Here is a 26,205-nt window from a genome sequence, read left to right as displayed (position 1 = left end):
CCCCCCAGTCCCACCTTCGTCCTCGCGCTCAGCGCCGTGTCTGATCCCTGGTCCTCCCCCCAGTCCCACCTTCGTCCTCGCGCTCAGCGCCGTGTCTGATCCCTGGTCTTCCCCCCAGTCCCTCCACCGTCCTCGCGCTCAGCGCCGTGTCTGATCCCTGGTCCTCCCCCCAGTCCCACCTTCGTCCTCGCGCTCAGCGCCGTGTCTGATCCCTGGTCCTCCCCCCAGTCCCACCGTCGTCCTCGCGCTCAGTGCCCTGTCTGATCCCTGGTCCTCCCCCCAGTCCCTCCGTCGTCCTCGCGCTCAGCGCCGTGTCTGATCCCTGGTCCTCCCCCCAGTCCCACCATCGTCCTCGGGCTCAGCGCCCTGTCTGATCCCTGGTCCTCCCCCCAGTCCCTCCGTCGTCCTCGCGCGAGGCGCCCTGTCTGATCCCTGGTCCTCCCCCCAGTCCCTCCGTCGTCCTCGCGCTCAGCGCCCTGTCTGATCCCTGGTCCTCCCCCCAGTCCCTCCGTCGTCCTCACACACAGCGCCGTGTCTGATCCCTGGTCCTCCCCCCAGTCCCTCCGTCGTCCTCGCACTCAGCGCCCTGTCTGATCCCTGGTCCTCCCCCCAGTCCCTCCGTCGTCCTCGCGCTCAGCGCCGTGTCTGATCCCTGGTCCTCCCCCCAGTCCCTCCGTCGTCCTCGCGCGAGGCGCCCTGTCTGATCCCTGGTCCTCCCCCCAGTCCCTCCGTCGTCCTCACGCTCAGCGCCGTGTCTGATCCCTGGTCCTCCCCCCAGTCCCACCGTCGTCCTCGCGCGCAGCGCCCTGTCTGATCCCTGGTCTTCCCCCCAGTCCCTCCATCGTCCTCACGCTCAGCGCCGTGTCTGATCCCTGGTCTTCCCCCCAGTCCCTCCGTCGTCCTCACACACAGCGCCGTGTCTGATCCCTGGTCTTCCCCCCAGTCCCTCCGTCGTCCTCGCGCTCAGCGCCGTGTCTGATCCCTGGTCCTCCCCCCAGTCCCTCCGTCGTCCTCGCGCGCGCAGCGCCGTGTCTGATCCCTGGTCCTCCCCCCAGTCCCACCTTCGTCCTCACGCTCAGCGCCCTGTCTGATCCCTGGTCTTCCCCCCAGTCCCTCCGTCGTCCTCACGCTCAGCGCCGTGTCTGATCCCTGGTCTTCCCCCCAGTCCCTCCGTCGTCCTCACACACAGCGCCGTGTCTGATCCCTGGTCCTCCCCCCAGTCCCACCTTCGTCCTCACGCTCAGCGCCGTGTCTGATCCCTGGTCCTCCCCCCAGTCCCTCCGTCATCCTCGCGCTCAGCGCCGTGTCTGATCCCTGGTCCTCCCCCCAGTCCCACCGTCGTCCTCGCGCTCAGTGCCCTGTCTGATCCCTGGTCTTCCCCCCAGTCCCTCCGTCGTCCTCGCGCGCGCAGCGCCGTGTCTGATCCCTGGTCCTCCCCCCAGTCCCACCGTCGTCCTCGCGCTCAGCGCCGTGTCTGATCCCTGGTCCTCCCCCCAGTCCCTCCGTCGTCCTCACACACAGCGCCGTGTCTGATCCCTGGTCCTCCCCCCAGTCCCACCTTCGTCCTCACGCTCAGCGCCGTGTCTGATCCCTGGTCTTCCCCCCAGTCCCTCCGTCGTCCTCACACACAGCGCCGTGTCTGATCCCTGGTCCTCCCCCCAGTCCCTCCGTCGTCCTCGCGCTCAGTGCCCTGTCTGATCCCTGGTCCTCCCCCCAGTCCCACCGTCGTCCTCGGGCTCAGCGCCGTGTCTGATCCCTGGTCCTCCCCCCAGTCCCTCCGTCGTCCTCACGCTCAGCGCCGTGTCTGATCCCTGGTCTTCCCCCCAGTCCCTCCGTCATCCTCACACACAGCGCCGTGTCTGATCCCTGGTCCTCCCCCCAGTCCCACCTTCGTCCTCACGCTCAGCGCCGTGTCTGATCCCTGGTCCTCCCCCCAGTCCCTCCGTCGTCCTCGCGCGCAGCGCCGTGTCTGATCCCTCGTCCTCCCCCCAGTCCCACCTTCGTCCTCACGCTCAGCGCCGTGTCTGATCCCTGGTCTTCCCCCCAGTCCCTCCGTCATCCTCGCGCTCAGCGCCCTGTCTGATCCCTGGTCCTCCCCCCAGTCCCTCCGTCGTCCTCGCGCGAGGCGCCCTGTCTGATCCCTGGTCCTCCCCCCAGTCCCTCCGTCGTCCTCGCGCTCAGCGCCGTGTCTGATCCCTGGTCCTCCCCCCAGTCCCTCCGTCGTCCTCGCGCGAGGCGCCCTGTCTGATCCCTGGTCTTCCCCCCAGTCCCTCCGTCGTCCTCGCGCGCAGCGCTGTGTCTGATCCCTGGTCCTCCTCTCAGTCCCACCTTCGTCCTCGCGCTCAGCGCCGTGTCTGATCCCTGGTCCTCCCCCCAGTCCCACCTTCGTCCTCACGCTCAGCGCCGTGTCTGATCCCTGGTCTTCCCCCCAGTCCCTCCGTCATCCTCACACACAGCGCCGTGTCTGATCCCTGGTCCTCCCCCCAGTCCCTCCGTCGTCCTCGCGCGCAGCGCCGTGTCTGATCCCTCGTCCTCCCCCCAGTCCCACCTTCGTCCTCGTGCTCAGCGCCGTGTCTGATCCCTGGTCTTCCCCCCAGTCCCTCCGTCATCCTCGCGCTCAGCGCCCTGTCTGATCCCTGGTCTTCCCCCCAGTCCCTCCGTCGTCCTCGCGCTCAGCGCCGTGTCTGATCCCTGGTCTTCCCCCCAGTCCCTCCGTCGTCCTCGCGCTCAGCGCCGTGTCTGATCCCTGGTCCTCCCCCCAGTCCCACCGTCGTCCTCGCGCTCAGCGCCCTGTCTGATCCCTGGTCCTCCCCCCAGTCCCACCGTCGTCCTCGCGCGCAGCGCCCTGTCTGATCCCTGGTCTTCCCCCCAGTCCCTCCACCGTCCTCGCGCACAGCACCGTGTCTGATCACCGGTCCTCCTCTCAGTCCCACCGTCCTCCTCATGCAGAGCACTTCCTGTTCGTGTCTATATCCCCTTTTGTAAGGACAGTCATGCTGCATTTGGAGCCCACCCTCTGGCAGTATGACCTCATGACTTTATCTGCTGTGACTGTGTCCCCGCAACAAGATCACGTTCTGAGGCACTGGGGTTTAGGATGCAATGCAGCCCACAGACCCAAGTTCAGGGCCCGAGGGGAAGACAGGGAGGCTGCGCGGCGGGGGCCTCCGGCGTGTGGATGGGAGAAGGCAGGGGCACGGTGGCCGGGTGCTTGGGAGAGCAGAGAGGTGGGTCCCGCCCCCAGGGGACAAGTGAGGAGGGGGGTTGGCACCCCCACCCCCCCAGACAACCTCAGTCCAGGCTGAAGAATGGGCATGACTGACCCTGTCTACGCAATGGCAGCACGGTGCCCTGGGGGGACGTGGGATGAGCCAAGAGGAAAGGGCCCACAGACTAAAATACAGCAGAGCCCTCAGGGGCCTCACACTTGCTCAGCCGCCCTTGGCCAGCCGGGTCCCTGGGGAGAGGACAAGGGGACTGGAGACAGCCCACCTGGAGTCCCTCATCCCGGGACCTGCCGCCCGTAGGGCCCAGTGTGCAGCACAGCCTGTCCACCCCGCCCCAGGGCACAGGGGCGGGGGGCGGGGGGCGGGGGGGGGAGGGCCGACCCCACCCACTCCTCGGAGAACCACACAGAAGTCTGGCCACGTGGCCCCTCTGCAGGCAAACGGCACCTGTGCCGTGGTGGCCAGGGGCCAGCAGCTGGAGCCCTGGGTGTGGGGACACATGGCCCCGGGCCCATCACGGAGGGACCGCCCTGCACTGGGGTCTGGGCAACCCCAACCTCAGGCTCCGCAGTGGGAGCCCCGGCCACTCGGCCGGCTCTGCCCTGCCACACGCCCCCACCCCGCACCCTTGGGAGCCCCAACCCCGGAACCCCGTGTCTGTCTTCCAGCCTCCGGAGAAGTGCTGCACGTGTTCCCCCTGGTCTCGGGGTGTCAAGCCCCGAAAGAAGGCGACCCCGTAGTCCTGGCCTGCTTGGCAAGAGGATACTCCCGAGAGTCCGTGCAGGTGACCTCGGTTTCGGAGAAGCAGGACCAGGCCAAAAAGACCAATCTCTTCATACCGAAGACACAAGACAACACTGAGCTGTCCTTCCTGACTGCCCACTGGAAGCCAGACCCCCACCAGTGCAGCACCGCCAGCGGCAAGCTGCAGAAGGCCTTCCGGTGGCCAGGTGGGTGGCCCCGAGACCACAAGGAGGGCCCTCCCGGGTCTCCCACACCTTCCGCCAGGGCCTGACCCCAAGGACCGACACAGGCACCCAGGCCCCAGTGCGGCGCCCGTGAGGGTCACCTCTCATCACCCCAACCCTCCAACCCTTTCCCCACAGACCCTGTCCTCAGGGTGCAAAAGGAAGGCAGAGGCTGAGTGTGAGGCTTCCCACGGCCCAGTCCCCACCTCTGCACAGCACGACCAGCTCGTCCCTCCCTCCCGCCATTTCCAGGTCCTCCCGTCCACCACGCAGCCCTCCCACCTCAGTGCACACACGGTCCGACCCTCACCTGCCACTTTCCTCTGATTTCAGCATCTTGGGAAACGAAGACCCCCCCGTCGACTCTTGGGCCAACCCCATCAGAGGACTCCACCACAGTGCCCGGCACTGCCAGGGTCTCAGGTGAGGAGCCCCCACCCCAACACACCCCTTCCTGCCTTCCCATCTCTTAGGATGCCCCCTTCAGGCAGCCCTCCATGACTTCTCCCGCAAGGCTTCAAGTCCCATCTGAGTCAGGAAAGACAGGCCCTGAACTGACGTCTACCAAGCACCTACTGTGCGCCAGGCCCTGTGCTTGGCACCAGCAGACACACCTCTGGCCCTTTATGAACAGGAGACTCACCCAAGACACCCTGTGAAAGCAGAGCCGACAAAGGCAGGCCCACGGGCCAGGACTGGGACGCAGCTGACCCAGCAGCCCACCGGACTGGGCCCCGAGCTTGTCATGGGGCCTCACGTGAGGACGCGTCCCCAAAGCGGCCAAGAGTGACCCTTGCAGAATTGTAGCATGCCCCCTGAAGGCTCGGGGGCCGTGGCACGGGACCCAAGGCCTCCCTGCAGCAGGAGCCGCCCTCCCCTCCCGCCCGCACTGGCTCCCCGTCGCCCTGCTGGCGTCTCGGGAGGAGGGTCTGACGGTCACTCCTGTGCCACGTTAGCAGAAGCATTTGGACAGACAGAGAGCCTCCCCCCACGGGTGGCCCCCACCCAGGCCAGAGCCGCGACACCCCCATCTCCAAACACGGCCAGGGCCCCGGCTCCACGTGGGGGGACTGATCAAGAGACAGGGGAGTCCCCCGGGCAAGAACGCAGAGTGGTCTGTGCAGCGGGACTCGCTCACTGGTCCCCGTCCCCCGGGGCATGTGAGCCTCAGCACGCCCGCAGCCAGACGCTGCCCACAGCCTGTTTCCTCCTACAAGCTGGGAACGGTCTTTGCCGTTTGAGAGGAGTGGCGGAGGGGGGGAGGGGGGGAGAGGAGGAGAGACAGAAAAGCCTAAAGATTTGCTGTCTGGCCCTTTACAGAGCAAACTTCTGGGGCCGGTAACTCACCGGCCATCGTCGCCACAAGTGTGGAAGTGACTGTGGCGTGGTGACTAGGGGGCAGTGGCGGGTCCGGGCAGGTCTCAGAACCCCAGAGAGCAGGAAGGCTGAGGGGCCCAAGGAGGCCGCGGCCCGACCACGCGTGCAGCACACAGCCTGTCCCCCCACCTCCCTCCGCAGTGCCTTCCACCAGCCGCACCCAGGCGCAAACCGGAGAGCCGGAAAGGACAGCGGACGCCAGTCTCAGAGGTCAGTGCCCTGGGGCACAGAGCGGGGAAGAAGGGGAAGAACAGATTTGGGAGCCCCGGGGACAGCCCAGCTCGGGAGCAAGCCCCCGGGCCGGTGGCGGGAGGCCAGGAGGCGACAAAGGCCGGGTCTGCACCAGGGAGAGCAGCAGGCCGGGCAGAGGCAGAGAGGGCATGTCGCACTGCCCACAGCACCACCCCCAGGCCGGGTCTGCGCGTCCCAGTGCCCCCAGTGACCAAGGCCACTGTCCTCTGGCAGAGTGTCGGAACCACACCAGCCCTCCCAGCCTCTACCTGCCACAGCCTCCCCTGCAGGGCCCATGGCTCAAGGGACAGGCCACCTTCACCTGCCTGGCAGTGGGGGCTGGCCTTCAGGAGGCCCGCTTGTCCTGGGAGGTGGCCGGGGCGCCCCTGCACGCGGGTGTGGACAGTGGGCCGCTGGAGGAGAATGCCAATGGTTCCCAGAGCCTGAGAAGCCGCCTGGACTTGCCCGTGGCCTCCTGGGCCTCGGGGGCCAACATCACCTGCACGCTGAGCGGCCCGGGCGTGGCTTCCCAAGTGGTGTCCGCAGCTCCCAAGGAACACGGTGAGGCCCCCTCCACGGCCCCCAGGGAACACGGTGAGGCTGGGGGCCCTGCGCGCGCACCCCCCCGCCTGGCACAGCCGCTCCTCTGTCCGGGACCCGGGCCGCCCAGCTTCCCCCAAGGCCCCGGGTGGCCCGCGCATGACCAGGCTTCTCCTCGCAGCTGCCTCTGCGCCCAGCAGCCTCACGGTCCACGTCCTGACTGTGTCCAGAGCAGCCTCCTGGCTCCTGTGCAAGGTGTCCGGCTTCTCGCCCCCAGACATCCTCCTCACCTGGCTCAGGGACCAGGTCCAGGTAGACTCTGCTTCCTTTGCCACTGCACCCCCCGCAGCCGAGCTGGGGAGCAGCACCTTTGAGACCTGGAGCGTCCTGCGCATCCGCACGGCCCAGGCCCCTCGCCTGGACACCTACACGTGTGTGGTCCGGCATGAGGCCTCCCGAAGGTTGCTCAACGCCAGCTGGAGCCCAGACACGGCCAGTGAGTCACACACGGGCACGGGGCCAGGGCTGGGGGGGGGGGGGGGGCGGGGGGGCAGTCCCAGAGGAGCTGAAGGGCTGGGTCCTGGGGCTGCAGCCAAGGGTCTGTGCCACCCAGCAGGATGACCCTGCCCCAGCCTGGTGGGCACCTGGAGTGTGCACACATTTTCCCTGCACTCAGGGCTTTGGATGCCCTGACACCTGTCCCCCTGAAGCCTGTCCTCATGTCCACAGGCCGTGTGCCGGACTAGGAGGGGTGGGAGGTAGGTGTCACCCCTGCCGGGCCCCCAAGGAGCAGCCATTTCCCACCAAGACCTGCCCCATTGCTGAGCTCAGAGCAGGGGCCTCCCCTGGGGAGGCTGGTCACCCCAGACACAACCCTCCCAGGGCCATCTGAGCCTCCCCGAGCCCCAGGACCCCCACTGGCTTGGGAGAACAGTCAGCACCTCAGAAGCCAGGTACACCCAGGAGTGGGAGCTGGGCTGGGGCGCCCAGAGAATCTGACCCACACATGCGCACAGCAGGCCCTGACTGCAGGCCACCTGCAGGGCAGAGGGGACAGAGGCCCACTAGGGTGGGGGCTCACACTGGAGGTCCAGGGCTCACTCTCCCCTCAGAGGGGGCTATCAAGCCCCCTCACCACCTCATCAGGGGGCAGCACCCAGGCAAGGCCCTGGAGGGACAAAAGTGGACACCTCAGCTCAAGCAGGTAGCAGGACACCATCCCCCCGCTGCTCGAGCATGGAGAGGTGGCCCTAGGAGTGGGGTAGAGGCAGATGCCATGTGGAGGCCATGCTAGCAATGTGGTGGTGGTGGGGGGGGGGGGACACACAGGAAGGCTGTGCCAGCCTCCCCTGGCTCAGACACCCCCCTGTGAGACCCGGCCATGGGCAGCCCTGCACAGTGGAGGACATGTCCACACAACAGTACTGACCCCACTGCCTCCTACAGCCAGATCTGGAAGTGCTAACATCTTGTTGGGCAGCAGCCTGAAGGGTCCCCTAGAAAGGCGGCTCTCCTCAGCCCCCTAGTCCACCTGCCTGTGTCCCAGCAGGCCTCCCCGTGATGTCCCAGCACCAGCCCCTGTCCCCACCGAGGCTGGGACTCCTGGTCCTCAGCCCATCTCCACAGCATTGCCCCCTGCCCTCTGGGCACCCTCTTCCCTGGCTCAGACCCCTCAGGCACACCTGTTCTCCACTCATCAGAGCAGCCTCCTGGCCCTGCTTACCTTCCCTCCCCTGGTCCCCTAAGCAGGTGTGTAAGGAGATCAACCCCCCGCCCGAGGCTCCTTGAGGGCCAGGTCCCCACTGACCTCCTCCAACGTCCACTCGCCTACACCCAGCAGATGGGAGCCCTCCCCAGGCACAAACCAGGCCTCTCCATCACAGGTGAGGTCACAGGTGAGGCTGGACCAGCCCCCTGGACAGACTCAGCCAAGGCTGGAGACTGGTCTGCCATCACGCACAGAGCCCCAGGTGTAGGCTGCGGGTGTGTGTGCACGTGCACCCCTGGTCACCTGAGCGCACGCACATGCCCAGCATCATCACTGTTATAAAGCATCACACGGAAGGTCACCCCACACCAGGCCCCTGTCCTCTTCCTCCTGACCTGGTTCTGCTCCTTGGCCTGTGTCGTAGACTCCAAGTCTAAAGTTCTCTCTCGGCCAGCAAGAGAGCAGGGCACAGGATTAAAGGGAGAGGTGGCTAATGTCCGGGAAAAGACAAGACCTGAATAAGGGCCCTTGCCCCGTTTGTATCAGGATCAGAAGGCTTACAAACACGGCGATGGAACCTCGGGGTTAGGGCTTTGGGTTAATACAAACCAAAATCCGGGCGCCGGGCAGTGGGGAGGAAGGTTGTTTACAGCGGACCTGAGGCAGCACCTCTGTTTATCTCAGCCTCGGGGATGAGGCAGGGAGGACACGTGACCTCAGGGTTGACAAGGCAGCTTTGCTTTCGTTAACCATCTCCGCTCTGGGCTGCTACGCCTGCAGTGCAGGGGTCCATAGTCCAGTTCACCAACGTACCCAGCTTGGTCCTATTCTCCCGTGAAAGCTGCTATAGTACTAAATTGGGGGTGCTTCTGCCCTGAGTGCCTAATCTTGTTTATTGCATATACCTGTGCATCGGGGGCCTCTATACCCCCCTATTCTCGGTTGCCTTGTCTTGTTTACCCAAACTCGGGGGTGAGCATCCTATAGCTTCGTACTTCTCTGTGCCTTGTTAACCCGTTGGTGTAAGCCCGGGGGGTTCCTAAGCTTATCCCCCACAGTTCCCCCTTTTTGCTTTTCTTGGTTCTTCTAGTCTTGTGTTTGAGAACTGTCGTGATGAGCTCCTGGTCCTCCTTTTGCTTTTGGATGGCTTGGAGGGAGATTCTGCAAAGACATAAAAAGAGACACAGTAAAAGCATTCTGCCTCCCAGAGTGATCCAGAATTTGAGATGGGTGCTAGCCGTAAGTGAGAAAGGACTTAGGTAACGCCACATTCCCCAGGAATCAGCTCATTCATTTTTAAGCTGATCCTCTGTATATTGTAGCTGTTGGCTCAATGTCATATCTAAATCTTCCATATTGTCAGAGAGGTGGGAAGAAAAGACACTTCAAAGGTGTGTCTGGACAGCGTCCCAAGCTTGGGAGTGATTCTAAGGAATGGCAGTCATGCGTATATGCTGGTTGTTAGGGCCACAGGGCAGTTTAGCGCGGAGGCACAGGGCCTCCTGTTTCTTTCCGATGAATTCCGCTGCAGCCTCAAGAGCTTCAAGGCAGGCCAAGACTTGTTTATTAATCGAAGTTTGGCTTACGGATTCTTTGGTGTTACTAATTTGTTAAGGACATGGGCTGTCTGGATAGTATGATGCAGGCTGACTCCAGCGACGGTGGCAGGGGCGGTAACGCCTACTGCTGCTAGGACGCCCGTGATTAACAGGCTAACAAATCCTTTCCGCCTTGCAGCAGAGAGTCAGTGTCGAAGAAGCTTGGAAAGCACGCCTCGTCCTGATGGATGCACGTAGGACACAGAGCCGTTAACAGGAACCAGGCTGAGACGCACTGTCTAAGCGCTAATAAAGAGGAGATGTTTAATTGGGTGATGTTATCATGAGTGAGTTATGCAGGACATAAACCAGCCTTGGGGCGTAGAGATATTATAATTATGTCCTAGTTGTCAGATCTGGATGGTGGAGGTAGCAAAGAGAACATAGGGAGAAGGGACACAAATAGTCCCTTGAACCGGTCCATGTGAACTGGTTATCGTACAGGGAGGCCCCAGTTAGGTTAGCATGTGGTTCCACATAAATTTCACCGTGGCTAATAGGAAGAGTGAAGAAGGGAAGACCTAGCTTCCAAAGATGAACAAGCCAAGGTCGTTTTAATTTTCCTTTATATGCGGAAATTATAGGGCCAGACAAATCTCCATTTTTCCAAAAAATATCCCCCTACTAGGCTGGCCAGAGGATACGGTCTTATTAGACTATTTTGTTTCATGATATCCTCTAGGACCCCTGTCATAACAGTCCAATTACCCCAGTGAAGATTATGTTCAGTCTCTCCGTAACAGGTTGCCCAGGGAATAATGTTCCAGGGGTGGTCTGAATATTTGAGACTAGAGCAAGCTATAACATTAGGAGTGTGAGATATGCTCGTTTTTTGAGGTATAGCAAAGCTTGTGGCTGAGAAAAAAAGGGAAAATTGTCTGGCCTTGTAGAGGTTTTGGGCTGTACTTGCAAAAGCCAATTGATTCTTCGTTTAATACGAGCAGATAAGTTGTTGAGTTTGGTAACATACACAGGGGGTGCTGGAGGAAGCCACCACTGAGGTCTTGGCATTTAAAGCCAATGCTCTTGTTCCATTTGGAAGGGAGGGTTAAGAGTGGCTCCTCCCATGAACTCGGTGTCATCATTGCTAACAAGAATAAGGCTGTGCCAGGGGCGCCTGGGTGGCGCAGTCGGTTGAGCGTCCGACTTCAGCCAGGTCACGATCTCGCGGTCCGGGAGTTCGAGCCCCGCGTCGGGCTCTGGGCTGATGGCTCAGAGCCTGGAGCCTGTTTCTGATTCTGTGTCTCCCTCTCTCTCTGCCCCTCCCCCGTTCATGCTCCGTCTCTCTCTGTCCCAAAAATAAATAAACGTTGAAAAAAAAAAAAAAAAAAAGAATAACGCTGTGCCAGCCTCCAGTGGCTCGGACACCCCCCGACAGCCCAGGCCCGGCCATGGGCAGCCCTGCACAGTGGAGGACATGTCCAGACAACAGTACTGCCCCCGCTGCCTCCTAGGAGTGTTAAGCTGTCAAATAGAGGTGGGTTAAGGAGATGAGCCCAATATGAATATCGAGCTTGGCCTGGACGAATGAGGGCAAGGAGTATAATCAGGCTTACACGTATCGAATTTTTGTTAATGACAGAAGTCACGGCCATCAGATGCGAATCAGGGGTATATGCAATATCACTGTGTTGTAAGAGGATGCCAGCCTGGTTAGACAGGCGTTTTAAGGCTTCCCCGTGTTATATCATGGGCAAGGACTTGTGTTTGTAGAGTGGCTTCAGGATGAGGAGTCCACGAAGAGGCTTCTCCCATCTTGAAGAAGGGGGCCGCTCTCCAGAAGTCTTGGTTCATTGGACTATATCCTAGGGGTCCCCACCATGCCATTCCCTCATGGTTCCCTCTGAGGGAATCCACAGAGGTCGGGAATCTGAAAGAACACAAGCATATCCTCGACCCCAGGTGGGAAGCTGAGTGGGCCCAGTCTGTGTGGGCCCCCCTTCAGGGGTTTTTGCAGAGCACCATAGGGTGAGAGGGTTTATCTGATTTCAAAGAATGTCCCTCAGCTGTGGTGAGTCCTTGAGGATTGAGATTTAAAAAGGGAAGAGTAATCATAGCCCGATCGAGAAGCTGAGGTTGTCATGCAGACAGCCAGGGGTATCTCCCCCTTTCTGTTTTTTCACATGTTTTGAGCATAATACATGCTCATTTTACAATTGCTTGGCCTTGTGGATGATGAGAAATGGGTAATTCCAACCAAGGCTTAAGTGAAACAACTCAAAAGGGCATGTTGTCTTGCTGTTTTACCCTTTTTGTTAAAATTATTTATACGTTTATGTATTGACTTACTTATTCATTACCATTAACGAAAATGTATTATGTTTTCTGTAGTTGTTGTAGGGTGCGCTAATTTTATTTTTGCTCAGCAGTAACTTCCATATCGATCACTGGCCGTTGAGGCAGGGGGTTAAGGGGCCAAAGCCAAGGTCTATTCCCCTGCCTTTCTCGGCAATGCCCACACAAATATGTTTCAGCCATGTGAATATCCATTTGTGGCATACGATGGGCTAAGTTTAGCAAAACGGCTCCCACGTATCTGAGTAAAAGCCCTTCAAATATCATCCCCCCGTCATCTGGCAGAGGCATCCAGTCCCCTGCTAAACAGGAACACAAACGTGAAGGATTTGGAGGCCAGCACCAAGGGGATTGCCATCATTTTCCCAGCCTTTGGCTCAAAGGAGGAGGAATTTTCATCTCAACCCCGTATAGTTTTCAAATCCATTTACTCTAACTTTAGTCCCTCCCGACCACACATAAAATTCCTTTTTAAAGATTTCCCGCACGAAACTTCCACAACTTTTCTTTGCATTTAGATTTTGTCCCAAGCCATTTCTCTGCAAAGAACCAGTCTTGTATAGGACAAAATTACTTTCTGTTACCTTCAACAAAATATATTCACATTTCTTATATCTTTCTTTCATATCTCCTACTTTCCTACATACAGAGTTGCTTTGTTATTTTTATCAGTTTTAACTACATTTAGCAGAATTTTAACTCTTAGAAACCTTAGTCTCCAGTGAAAACTAGATAGCGACCAATTGTGAATTGTCTGTTACTTAGAAAAATTTAGGTGGTAGACTTATGAATCCGTTAAGCATAAAGCATGTTTTTCAACAGTTCCAAATATCCTTAGTCTTTATTTTGCAACAAGTCAGAAGCACAAACCTACATCTAGTAGTTAGTGCTTTAGCCTCTTATCTCATTAGATATCCAATGAATTTACCTCAATTTATTTTTGCAATATGAAATTTACTGTCAAATCGGTTTCCATACAACACCCAGTGTTCCTCCCAACTGGTGCCCTCCTCCATGCCCGTCACCCGCCCCCCCCCTCCCTCCCATCCCCCATCAACCCTCAGTTTGTTCTCAGTTTTTAAGAGTCTCTTATGCTTTGGCTCCCTCCCTCTCTAACCATTTTTTTTTCCTTCCCCTCCCGCATGGTCTTCTGTTAAGTGTCTCAGGATCCACATGAGAGTAAAAACATATGGTATCTGCCTTTCTCTGTATGACTTATTTCACTCAGCATCACACTCTCCAGTTCCATCCACGTTGCTACAGAAGGCCATATTTCATTCTTTCTCATTGCCACGTAGTATTCCATTGTGTATATAAACCACAATTTCTTTCTCTGTTCATCAGTGGATGGACACTTGGGCTCTTTCCATAATTTGGCTATTGTTGAAAGTGCTGCTGTAAACATTGGGGTACAAGTGCCCCTATGCGTCAGTACTCCTGTATCCCTTGGGTAAATTCCTAGCAGTGCTATTGCTGGGTCATAGGGTAGGTCTATTTTTAATTTTTGAGGAACCTCCACACTGTTTTCCAGAGCGGCTGCACCAGTTTGCATTCCCACCAACAGTGCAAGAGGGTTCCCGTTTCTCCACATCCTCTCCAGCATCTACAGTCTCCTGTTTTGTTCATTTTAGCCACTCTGGCGTGAGGTGATATCTGAGTGTGGTTTTGATTTGTATTTCCCTGATGAGGAGCGACATTGAGCATCTTCTCATGTGCCTGATGGCCGTCTGGATGTCTTCTTTAGAGAAGTGTCTATTCATGTTTTCTGCCCATTTCTTCACTGGATTATTTGTTTTTTTTGGGTGTGGAGTTTGGTGAGTTCTTTATAGATTTTGGATACTAGCCCTTTGTCTGATATGTCATTTGCAAATATCTTTTCCCATTCCATCAGTTGCCTTTTAGTTTTGTTGATTGTTTCCTTTGCGGTGCAGAAGCCTTTGTCTTCATGTTTTTGCCTTTTGACGGCATGGGGAGGAGTGCTATCTGAAGCATTGAAGATTCAGATAGCAGGCCTTACCCCAGGCGGTGCAGAAATGGGAGGAAGGGGGAGAGAAGACAGAAAAGGTGAGGAACCTCCAAGAGGCCTGAAGGCAGAGAAGGGCACAGAGGACAGAGAAAAGACTTTATATGGTCCTAAAGTCTGTCAGCTCAGCTAGATGAACAGATATCGATTTTTGTTTCGTTTTGTATAATTTGTTTTGTTTTGTTTTGTTTTGTTTTGTTTTGTTTTGCACTAGTGGAATTAGGCAGTCCATGTTGGGCCAGAGAAGGTGGGGAAGTTCCCCCAAACAAAAGGAGTTTCGGCAGCTGCTTGGGAATATTCCTTAAAATCTCTATCCCGAGGTAGACTAGCCAGAGACAATTGGTTCTAATCATCATAGTTATTAACCCAGGAAATGAACGAGGGAGAGGCCCTCACATATAGTAAGACTAACAGAGTGTATAGGGAGAAACAGTGAGACAGAGAGAGTTAGAGTCCCTCTATCAGGGATGCCCTCTGTAAAATCCACTGCACTATTTCGGTGCATTGCTTTGCTGACAGTGACTGGAAGCTGGGCTGGCTGCCTTGGTTGGGGATACTGCCCTGTGTCAGACAGTTGTTGAAAAGACACCAGAACAGCAGCGGCAAAGTTCTGCACAGCACGAGTCATGCGAACATCATGAAACTCTTGGGCACAGACAGCATACTGGGCTGGGATCCGGATGATGTTCTTAAGAGAGCCCCAGTCCCAGGCACACGTGGAATGAGAGCCGCGAATATTTTCTAAAATACCCATTGTAAAAGGGCTGTGATGGACATACAGCCGAACTGATTTTTGCAATTCTTTTACAATTAGAAAGAACAGGCCTTCATGACCAAATTGCCCATTTTGCCTGTCGATGGGAAGTAGCTGGAGTTTACTGGCCTTATGGGCTTTTTTTAATGTACTTTTACGCCGGGGTGAGGACTTTATCAGAGCAGGTCGGTGAGGTTTTCAGAGGCTCGATATCGATATCGTACCACCCTTTTGGGGGAGGAGGAGTATCTCCTGGCTGTAAAGGAGCCACGGGCACAGGCTGGCTAGAGGGGGAGCGAGGTTTCTCCTCCTTTTTAGATAACTACCTCTTCATATACACCGTCCGAGCTTGAGGGGAGAAGGGCAGTATGGACAATGGACCAGGTGAGGATTACTTTAGGGGGGTATTAGCCCCTCTAGAATGCCTGGCCTTTAACGTTTTCCCTACTCGTTCCCACACATCAAGATCATAAGTTCCTTGTTCTGGGAACCAAGGGCAATTTTGTTGGACAGCCAGGAATCTAAGGAGAGCCTTATAATTTAGAGTAGTCCCTGCTATCTCTCCTAGGGACTGAGAAATTCGAACATAGCGCTTTTGTCCAGGGGCTAGGGAGTCAGAGGGAGGGAGTCGCCCCATGTCAGATCTCCCAAAAAGCTCTGCGGCGGCGGATCTAGTTTCGCTTTATCCCTTACCTCATCAGGTAGAGACTGCAACCAGTGCGTGTGCGTTTTTTTTCTTGGAGCTCCTTTAGCGCTCCGCGGCGTCCTGCAGTCCTTGTGCCGCGCTGCCTGGCCGCGGCAGCACCTTGCCACGTCGGCCCATAGTCCCCTTTCCTTCTGTCACATTGGGGTCACTTGGGGTCGTAGACTCCAAGTCTAAAGTTCTCTCTCGGCCAGCAAGAGAGCAGGGCACAGGATTAAAGGGAGAGGTGGCTAATGCCCGGGAAAAGACAAGACCTGAATAAGGGCCCTTGCCCCGTTTGTATCAGGATCAGAAGGCTTACAAACACGGCGATGGAACCTCGGGGTTAGGGCTTTGGGTTAATACAAACCAAAATCCGGGCGCCGGGCAGTGGGGAGGAAGGTTGTTTACAGCGGACCTGAGGCAGCACCTCTGTTTGTCTCAGCCTCGGGGATGAGGCAGGGAGGACACGTGACCTCAGGGTTGACAAGGCAGCTTTGCTTTCGTTAACCATCTCCGCTCTGGGCTGCTACGCCTGCAGTGCAGGGGTCCATAGTCCAGTTCACCAACGTACCCAGCTTGGTCCTATTCTCCCGTGAAAGCTGCTATAGTACTAAATTGGGGGTGCTTCTGCCCTGAGTGCCTAATCTTGTTTATTGCATATACCTATGCATCGGGGGGCCTCTATACCCCCCTATTCTCGGTTGCCTTGTCTTGTTTACCCAAACTCGGGGGTGAGCATCCTATAGCTTCGTACTTCTCTGTGCCTTGTTAAGCCGTTGGTGTAAGCCCGGGGGGTTCCTAAGCTTATCCCCACAGGCCCACACTCTCCACTTCGTGTGGGGACCCTATAGCGTCCGGACTTCTCTGCCAACTGCCTCCAGTCCTTCCCCCACTAATCACAGTGGCCTCCTTGAGGGTGTCTTCCTGCCGGCCGTGCCCGCACAGCCCAGCCTTGCTGCCCAGCACCGGGACGCGTGCGCTTCCAGTGAGGACGTCACAGATAACGAAGGCAGCGTGGCAAGCGGGAACAGCAGGACGGCGCCACACGCACTTTATTAACCAGCTTTATTTAAAGTCACTGAAGAGCTGAGGACTCAGAGAAGCCCAGCTGACCTGGCTCCTGGGCAAGACAACATCGTTGGCCACGTTACCCCCACCCTGGACACCGACGGACACGGTTACGTTACCCCCACCCTGGGCACAGGCGGACAGAGGTATCGGCATCCAGGGAGGAGAGAGGCCTGAGGGAATCAGTCAAGGCTTTAACATCCACACGGGCTGACATGAGGAATAAGAATAGGGATGAGCCCCAACTGTATCCCCTCCACCACTGACTGCCCCAGACAGGACCTGTGCTCAGAGCTGGGACAGATCTCCAGTCCTGCGTGGTGCTTGGACTCTGAAGCCCAGTGGAGGGAGGGGCCTGGCCCACCCCAAACATTGGAGTTGAGGCCAACTGTCCTGACATCCCACCGGCTCACGTGGGATTAGATAGACCAGATGTGCCCTCACCCCCGCCCCGAGGAAAGTGCTATCGTATGCCCCACTTCTCCAGTGCTGGCTGTTTGTTTACAATGCCCAGCGTGCAATCAAAAATTAAAAGACATGCAAAGAAGCAGAAAAGCTTCAGCCGTAATCAAGATAAGAAGCAGCAGAGTTAGACCCACAGGAGATCCAGATTCTGTCATTAACGGCAGTTCCGATCACGTCCAACCACATCACGGCATCTCCTGGGCCGAGCCCGACACGCCGCCCACCGGCCTGGCCCGCCTCACTGGACTGAAGGGTGCAAATGAACATGTCACCCACCCACCCTCCTGTCCTCTGAGCAGCCTTCGATGCCCTGGGGCTCAGTCTGGTGCTCTGGTGGGGGGTCAGGACACATGGCCTTTACCTGGACAGGGCACTGTCCGTGCAGGACTGTGTAACTTTTGACTGTCCAGCTGACCCCCCAGCCGTTCACCACTACACTTCACGTGTCTGGAACAGGTTTTCTCAAATAATCCGGAGCAAGGACAGCTGCCTTTGTTAATATTTCCTGTTCTCATGGACCAACACCTTCGTAGAATGCGACAGGGTTTAATTACTAGAAAGATGAAACTAACAAAGATTGCCACGTTTTCATTATTCGAATAAACAGACCTCTATAAAGTTTGCAAGCGCACACGACTTCCACGCTCACGCCCCGTGACACAGGAACTGGGCCCTGAACCAGGACCCCAGCAACCCCTCCCATCCTGGCCCCCGCCCGAGTGTCCAGGGGAGCGGCTGCTCAGAGACGCAGATCCTGCCATGCCCGCCCTGCCCCCACTCGCCCAAGCTCTCCGCGGCAGCCACTCGGGGCCCCTCTGCCCTCCCGGCTCTCTCCCAGGACAGCTTCGTGCGTGCCGTTCCCACCTCTCGTTGCCTGGCTGGGTCCCCTGTGCGACGACCCCTACCGGGTGACAACCACCTCCCGCTCGCGCCCGGGACTTGTGCGCCACGGTGCTCGGTTCCGGCCCGTCTGCTGCACGGGGTGGGGGGGGGGGGGCCCGTCTGGCTCTGTGGGCACCGGGGGGACCCGGCCGGGAGAAGCCTCACAGACTCCGGGTCGGGAGAAGCACGCCCGGAGCAGTCCCGTCACTCAGCAACCCGTCGTGTGCGGGTTCCGAACCGAACCTCCTCACTAGCGCCCTTGCCCCCCAGGTCTGGACGCGGCCCCCCCAGCCCCCCAGAGCCATGACGAGAGCGGCGGCGGCTCCACGGACCTGGACGACACCGGCAGACTGTGGCCCACGTTCGCGGCCCTCTTCCTTCTCACTCTGCTCTACAGCGGCTTTGTCACCTTCGTCAAAGTAAGGCAGCCAGCACGCCTGTGTGCGGGGCTGGGGGGAGGCGATGCCCTGCCCGGTGGGGGGGGCACCCTGGAGCCAGCCCGGGGAGCCTGGCGGGAGCGGGAGGGATGGGCAGCTGCCGTGGGCCACGGACACGGGCCCGGGGCCTGTCAGGCATCAGAGGCGCCTCCCCTCTGCCACAGCACTCCGGCCAGGAAGCGGGCACGTGGCACCTGCTCACGAGGGCACGGGGGTCTGGGCCCTGTCGTCCGGGGACCCGGCTCCTCACATCCCCCCTCTGCACCCTCCGGCCACCGGCCCCCTTCCTCACCCCTGGGCTCTTGCCGCAGGTGAAGTAGCCCCAGGAGAGCGGAGGTCCTGCACCCGCAGAGAAGGGAGGCCGGGACGCTGGCCTGCGCGGGGCGCCCCGGCCCCACTTCTGCCTGCCCCATGCTCGTCTCTGTCCACCTGTGCCCAGGGCTCGGCCGCCAAACCCAGCCCACGCCTCCTGAACCAGCGGCCCTGACTGTGGGCCCTTGCCTTCCCACCTGCCAGCCGGCCCCATAAACAACCTTGCTCACATACCCTGCCTCTTGTCTCCCTGCCTCCGTCAGCCCAGAGGATCCGGGGCTCAGAGAGAGTCCCAGCCGGGATTGGGGTGCGGCTGTGGCAGGCGGGCCACGGGGGGCTGCCCCGTGGGGAAGCCGGCGGGGGGAGAGGTGCCGCTCTGCACACTCACAGACACACCCACCACACGCACACGCACACGCACACACGTGCACAAGCACAGTTCACACAGAAGCGCGCGTGCACAGACACGGGCAATGCTCGCACACACTGCAGCCTACAGACGCAGCACACGCACACACACGTGCAAGCGCCAGGCTCGTGCTTGCACGCACACAGCACACGCACTGGTCTGCAGACCGTGTGTGCTCACGTATGCGCACAGACACGTGCCCAGGCGCCACACGGCTCCCACGCACCTAGCTGGGAGCAGTGGGCACTGCCCACACGTGGAGCTCATTCTGTGTGTGCCCGGCCCCACGGCCTCCTGGCTCTGTTCCCTCCCTCCGGTGCAGCAGGCGGGGGCAGTGCGCGCAGTCGTGCCTGAAGGGGCGCATGGGAGACCCTGGTGCTGCCCAGCACACGGTCACCGTTGGAAGCCTGCCGTCGCCCAGGGTCCCCAGCTGCAGAAGAGGAAGTGGTCACGGGGGCAGGCGAGCACAGTGGACGCCACCCGCTGGCCAGGGGCAAGAGTGAGGGCAGCCACCGTCAAGCCCAGCCGGTCCACGGCCCCCCCCCCCCGCCCCCAATGCCACAATGCTCGTCCCTCTCACCACCTCCGTCCTCACCCACCCCCATCCGTCCACGGCTTCCGCTCACGCTCATCCCTGCACGTGGCCAGTGGAGGCTGACCCACACCTGACACCTGATGTGCCACAACCGGACGCGGGGCTGTGGTCAGACGACCCCCATGGCCTCTGCATGTGACCTCTGGGGCAAAGGCACTTTGCAGAGGCAACAAGGTCAGGGTACAAGAAGAGAGGTGGTCTCGGCTGGTGGGGGTCACTGTTGTCACAGAGCCACAGGAGAAGGCAGCGTGACACCAGAGCAAGGTGCCCGAGGTGGCCACAAGCCCAGGTGCTGCTCCTGGAGCAGGGAAACCCAGGGACAGGCTGTGGCCCAGAGTCTGCCCACGCCCGCCTGTGGCCCAGGGGCTGGGGGCAGACCTCTTGGCTCCAGACCCTGAGGAGACAAAGGTCTGTGAGATCTGCTGTGGCAGCCACAGGAAACTCATACCCAGGGTCCCCGTGTCACCGCTGCCAGCCGAGGGGGCCCCATCTAGGGTCTCAGGCCAAACTCTGAGAACAGATCCCGTTCTCTCTCTGGGCCCACCTGCTGCCCCAGCCTTGTGGCACCCACTCGGGAGGCTGCCCACGGTTGTGCCCCGGAGGGCTCACCCTGCCCACCCTGCCCTCAGCGACCTATCAGTGGCAAGGGCGGCCCTGTGTCCAGAGTTCACAGGAGGCCTCAGTGCCCCCACAGCCCGTCCGCACACGGGTCCTGTAGTGGCCGTGCCCTTGCCCTGTGCCGCTCCCCCACTGCGTTTTCTTCTCTGCCCCCGTGGCACACTCTGGGGCTCCCCTTCTCATCACATTGGTTGGTTATTTCTTTCCCATCACCCAGAAAGTTAATGCCAAGAGTACAGTGTTTTCCGTGGCTCCCTGATGATGCCCAACACAGAAGGAAGAGCCCAGCACATGGTAGGTGCTCAGAAACACTCGCTCCGTGAACGCACGTCCCCCGCAACATGGACCCTAAGTCACAAGAGCACTTTGTCCCCCGGATGTGTCCTCCTGCACACGGCACACATTTCCAATACACTGCGGTCCCTCTATTCCCAGTTACCTCCTTCGGAAGTCTACCCTCCCCCAGGCTGCCACCTCAGTAAATGACCGCCCGCCGAGTGGCCCCCGAAAGACACCCCGAAGTCATCGTGACCTGCCTCCCACACACTCCAAGCCACGTCACACCCGCCCAGAGCTCCCCGTTGTACAGCCCGCCTCCAGGCCTGCCCCCTCCCCAGCCCACAGCCGGTCTGGTCCCCTAAAGACCTGTGAGCCCGTAGCCCCGGCTCAAAGCCGCCGACGGGCTCCCTTTACATCAGGAGCAAGGCTCTTTCTGCCTAACCCAGCTGGCCTGGCCAGGCCTCCCCAGCGCCAGCCACCTCGAGGCCATCCGGGCCTGCTCCTCTGACTTCGCGGCCCAAAACCATCCGCCTGCCCCAGGGTCTGTCCTCCTCCCAGTCGGCCTCCAAGCCCCATGGAAGCAAGGACAGCACACGCCCAGCATGCACAGTAGCTGAAGGAATGAATGAGCGAGCACAAACGAACGAATGGTCCGGCAGGACTCAAAGGAGGGTGTGCACTCGGGCCTCCAGACCTCAACCTCATCCTCCCGCCCAGCCTCACCCAGAGACGCCACAGGGCGGCCACAGCGGTCTCCCAGCTGTTCCCAAGGAAGCTGCCCCTGGCTCTGGGCTCTGCCCTTGGACTGACACCCCACAGCCCCATCCGCAGGCCCCGGGAGAATGGAAGAGGGCAAGGCACCAAGCCCCTGAGCATGCTGGGTGTCTGTTTGGGCCCAGCAGGTCCATATTTGAGCTTCTCTCTGTCTAGGAAGCAAACTTACAACATGCCCTAGAGTACACGACAGAACACATCCGTCTAGTGCCAGAGCTCCATTTGGGGAAAGCATACGTGAACCCAGCCCCTCCCGGCCAGCCGGGTTCGTTTCTTCAGCAGAAGAATCCCGTGGGCTGCCCTCCACCATGACTTCTCCTTTCGTCTTACATAAGCACCAACCGACCTCGGCCAAACTGTCTATCTGCCAGAGGCATGTGACAGCCCCCATGGGGCCCTGGCTTGGCGGTTTCCCTCCACACAACGCGTTTGTGACTTTCCCCAGCTCTGCGGCCACAGGCCCGAACTCAGCGCTGTGACATGTGGTCCGAGGGGAGGGCCGTGTCCTGCACGCTCCACAGCTCAGCCGGGCCACCGCAGCCTCGCCTGCCGGGACGCCGCCTGCTCTGGGCAGAAACACCTGTTTCCAGCCGTGCTGATAAACAGGACATGTGTGTCCTCCCACACCTAAATCATAGCTTGACAAACCTGATCCCACAGCATGGAACCCGCTGCCCAGCCGTCTGCCCCATACAGGCCCCACGTCCGACCGGACCCCATGTCTTGGTGTTTGAGGGGAAGGGTTGAGCCAGCCCTGCCCCCCAGGGCTTGTGGATTGAGACCTCCCAGCACCTGGGCAGAAACCAGATGCCTGTGCTGTCCAGCCAAGGCCCTGATGTCCATTCCCGGCCCACGGCCAAACCCACGTTCGCTGAGGTTATTCCGGAAGACAAGTGGCCGGAACAAGACTGCTTCGGTGCCAGGAGATGGGACCCTGCCCCCAGTGGCAGCATCAGTGCTACTGAGGGACACAAGTCCACAGTAAGACCGGAGGAAGTTACGGGGAAGCATTTACATTCTCTTGAGGTAAATAAGGACTTTCTCAGAATGACAGCAAGGCCAGGAGCTTTAAAAAATGAGACTCACAGCTCTGCCTGCAGAGCAAAGACCAAACACCTAGAAGGACAGAGTCCCCATAAACAAAGCAGAAAGCTCCCGAAACAGAGGCCAAAGCATCTAACGTCAAAAAGAGTCTGTGTTGGTCAGAGTTCTTCAGAGAATAAACAATGATGGATGATAGGCAGATGACTGAATGATAGGTGTGTGTGAGAGATGATCTTATTTTTAAAGTATGTATACATATAAAGGGGGGCACGTTCAGGTTCGGACACATGATTGTGTAGGCTTGGTGAGCCCAAATCTGTAAAACGGGCCAGCATCCTGGGGACCCAGAGTGGGCAAGTTCAGAAGGCCGTCTGGAGGTAGAACCCCTCTTCCTCATGGGACCTCAGCCACTTTTCTCTCAAGGCTTTCAACTGATTTGACAAGGCCCACCGTCACGTGGAGGCAATCTGCTTTACTCAGTGGCCACTGACCTAAATGTTGATCACATTTCTAAAATACCTTCTCTCTCTGGACTAGTGTTTGACCAAGTATCTGAGTACATGGCCTAGCCACCATCACGGAGTCCCAGTAAATGAACGATGGAGAAATGCAGTGAGCGGGAGGAATTTGACCTGCATGGAAACGTTTTCAGTGGAAGGTGGGGAGGGAGAGGTCATTTCCAGTAGGTTGTAAACACAAATAACCAAGGAAACACACAAAGAACCAAAGAAAAGCCACTTCAAACAAATGACCGCTTATCCAGACAGTGGCTACTCATCAACAGCCCGCCGTGTGCCAGGCAGGTGTTACCATGGAAGGACTCGGACCCCTGCACCGTGGCACCATCGTCCTGATGAGGGACGAACAGCACAGTTAAAAACAGGGAAATGTCGTGTAAAAGACAAGGAGACCAGACGCAAACATCCACGGCAGGTGCCATTTGACACGTCCTAGAGGGTGTGACTGACCTGCAGGGTCAGCATGGGGGCAAGGGGCACACTGCAGGCAGAAGGTGCAGCAGATGAAAGGGTCCTGGGGCAGAAATGAGCCCTGGACTTCACTCTGAGGTGATGGAAAGCCCACTGTACAGAAGTCTCATGGGGAGACGGAAGCAGCAGGGCGGGGGCAGTGGCAGCAGAGAGCAGGGTTCAGAGCACACATATCCTGGGGCACAAGACCTGATGGGTTTGCAGAATTGCACCCACAGGGCCTCCCAACTCACAGCACACATGGAATTGCCACTTACCGAGATCGGGGTCAAGAGCTCCCTTTCCGGGATGGCGAGTTGGAGCTGCCCATTAGACATCCAACAAGGGGTGCTGGGCTGCAGTGTTCGCAAAGAGGCCCGAGATGGGGACCGGAATCTGGAGCCACCGGTACATGGGTGGCGTTTATCCTCACGGGACTGGTGGGGATTGGCAGGGATGGAGTGTGCACAGAAGTCCAAGCCAGGAGGCAGGGAGTGCCAGAGGCCAGGAGCAGGGCACTCAGCGGCCGAGGCTGGAGAGCAGGAGTCAGAGAGGCACTGGGCAGAGAGGGAGGTGCTGCGGCTGCGTCCAGCATCTGGCCCAGCAGAGGTCATGCTGCCTTCCCAAGCGCAGGCTCAGAGCAGGGTGGGTCAGGGCCCGGCCCGAGGGGGCTCGAGAGGTCAGCACAGCCCTACAGACAGGCGACAGCAGGGCCACAAGCACAGTCGCAGACTTCGCAGCATTCCCACCCAGAACTCAGGGAGAATTATTCCTCAAACACACAGCGAACTGGTAGGAACTCACCGTCTGCTGAGCCTTGGGTCACAACTCAGTACATTTCAAAATATTCAGGTCCCACACAGCAAGCTCCCTGACGACAGGCTAGTGACGCACACGTCTCGAGTCACGTCAGCAGAGGAACTGTAGCCTACGTGTCTGGAGGGGAGAAAACACTGAGTTAACCAAGTTCCAAATTTAAAAGCTGGAAGAAGAGCAACCAAAACCAAAGAAACACAAACACAAAAGGAGAAAATAATTATACGAGACTCCCGACCACGGAGCGGGGGTGACGGCCACCGCGGCTGCAGGGGACACTCCTGTCATCTTCACGGGGCCATGATGAGGCCGTTGGCCGATGGTGCAGCGGGGACACACAAGCAGACAGAGTTGCCTGCAGCGCACTGAGAGACACAGCCACCACGCCAGAGACACCATTCCCCAAAAATACACACGCGGCTTCTTTCCTCTTCTGGCTTTAGTTTGGGGGTGGCTGTAAATGGGGCACCTAACACCACGCCCTCTAGGCCGTGGAAGCTGGACGTCTGCAGTCAAGGTGTGGCAGGCCCCACAGCGCTTCTAGGGAAGGATCCCACCTCTTCCAGCTTTGCGTGGCTGCCAGAGACACAGCATCCCGTGGCCGTAGAGCATCAGGCCAATCTCTGCTCCATCATCACATGGCATTTGCCTGTGTCCCTGTGTCTCTGTGTCTAAATGTCCCCCTTCTTACAAGGACAGGAGTCATACTGGATTTAGGGCCAACCATTCAAATATGGCCACATCGTAACTGATCACGTCTGCAAGGAGCCCAGTTCCAGATGTGGTCACATTCATGGGCTCTGGGAGGACATGAATCTGGAGGGAGGCACTATTCCACCCAGTATCCTTTCCTGAGGATTTTGCCCCTGAAGCTGTCGGGTGGGCAGGTCAAGGTGGATATTTGCATGGTGAGGGAGGAGACACGCAGAGGCCCAGGGCAGAGCCCGAGCTCAGAGCCCCATACAGGGTGGGGTGGCCCAACCGGGAAGAGAGGTCTGAAGCCAGGTCTAGAGGTCCCACTGGGGTGCCCTGGGCCTCTGGGTCTGAGATGAGAGAGGAGGGTGCCCATGTGAGCAAAGAATGGGGCAGAGAAGAGAGGCTGGTGTGCCCAGCAGTTGATCGAGTAAGTAACACGTCGAGAAAATGAAAGAAAGGCAGGATCCACAGTGACCAGGAGCCAAAGAACTAGACGGGTCTGAATTCACGGTTTCCAGCAGCATATAATGGACCAAATAATGGTCAGAAGCTTTCCAAATTTGATGAGACCCATGAACCTGCACACCCAGGAACTGCAATAGGGATACACTCAAATATACATGGGCTAAATGCTCTACTCAAATGTCAAAGGTTTCGGGGGAATATGTCTATACATAGTGTGCTTTTTATGCTTTATGTTTTAATATAAAATATTGGGCTGGTTAAGCTAACTCGGTGAAGTTTACAAGACATTCTGTGCAAATATTAGCCCAAGGAAAGCTTCAATGGCCATATTAATCCCAAATAAAACAGACTTGAAGGCAAAAGGCATTACTGGAGATAAAGAGGGCTGACACAGCTCTAAATGTACACACGCCTGGGCCACAGCTTTCAAAATATAAAGCAAGGTGGGAATGCAAACTGTGCAGCCACTCTGGACAACAGTATGGAGGTTCCTCAAAAAGTTAAAAATAGAACTACCCTACGACCCAGCAATTGCACTACTAGGTATCTATCCGAGGGATACAGGCATGCTGTTTCAAAGGGGCACATGCATCCCAACGTTTACAGCAGTGTTATTGACAATAGCCAAAGTATGGAAAGAGCCCAAATGTCCATCGATGGATAAATGGATACAGAAGATGTGGTATATATATATATATATATATATATATATATATATAATGGAGTATTACTCGGCAATCAAGAAGAATGAAATCTTGCCATTTGCAACTCCGTGGATGGAACTGGAGGGTATTATGCTAAGTGAAATTAGTCAAAGAAAGACAAAAATTGTATGACTTCACTCATATGAGGACTTTAAGAGACAAAACAGATGAACATAAAGGAAGGGAAACAAAAGTAATATAAAAACACGGAGGGAGACAAAATATAAGAGATTCTTAAATACAGAAAACAAACAGAGGGTTGCTGGG

General features: G+C 58.0%; 1 long non-coding RNA gene and 2 gene segments (V, D, J or C); 2 read left to right on the top strand and 1 right to left on the bottom strand.

Annotated features, from left to right (window-relative positions):
* Positions 1-26,205, top strand: part of LOC123584378 — a 208,305-nt gene that overhangs the window by 74,200 nt on the left and 107,900 nt on the right.
* LOC123584377 overlaps positions 1-26,205 on the top strand; it is a 271,648-nt gene that overhangs the window by 221,670 nt on the left and 23,773 nt on the right.
* Positions 8,629-25,745, bottom strand: LOC123584385. The gene is made up of 3 exons (XR_006705384.1): positions 24,062-25,745; positions 15,415-15,609; positions 8,629-9,212 (listed from the first exon to the last, which is right to left on the bottom strand). It is a non-coding gene; the product is annotated as an uncharacterized LOC123584385 (long non-coding RNA).

The sequence above is a fragment of the Leopardus geoffroyi genome, chromosome B3, assembly GCF_018350155.1.
Source record: "Leopardus geoffroyi isolate Oge1 chromosome B3, O.geoffroyi_Oge1_pat1.0, whole genome shotgun sequence".
Classification (NCBI taxonomy): domain Eukaryota; kingdom Metazoa; phylum Chordata; class Mammalia; order Carnivora; family Felidae; genus Leopardus; species Leopardus geoffroyi.
This window is presented reverse-complemented; position numbering and strand designations above follow the sequence as displayed.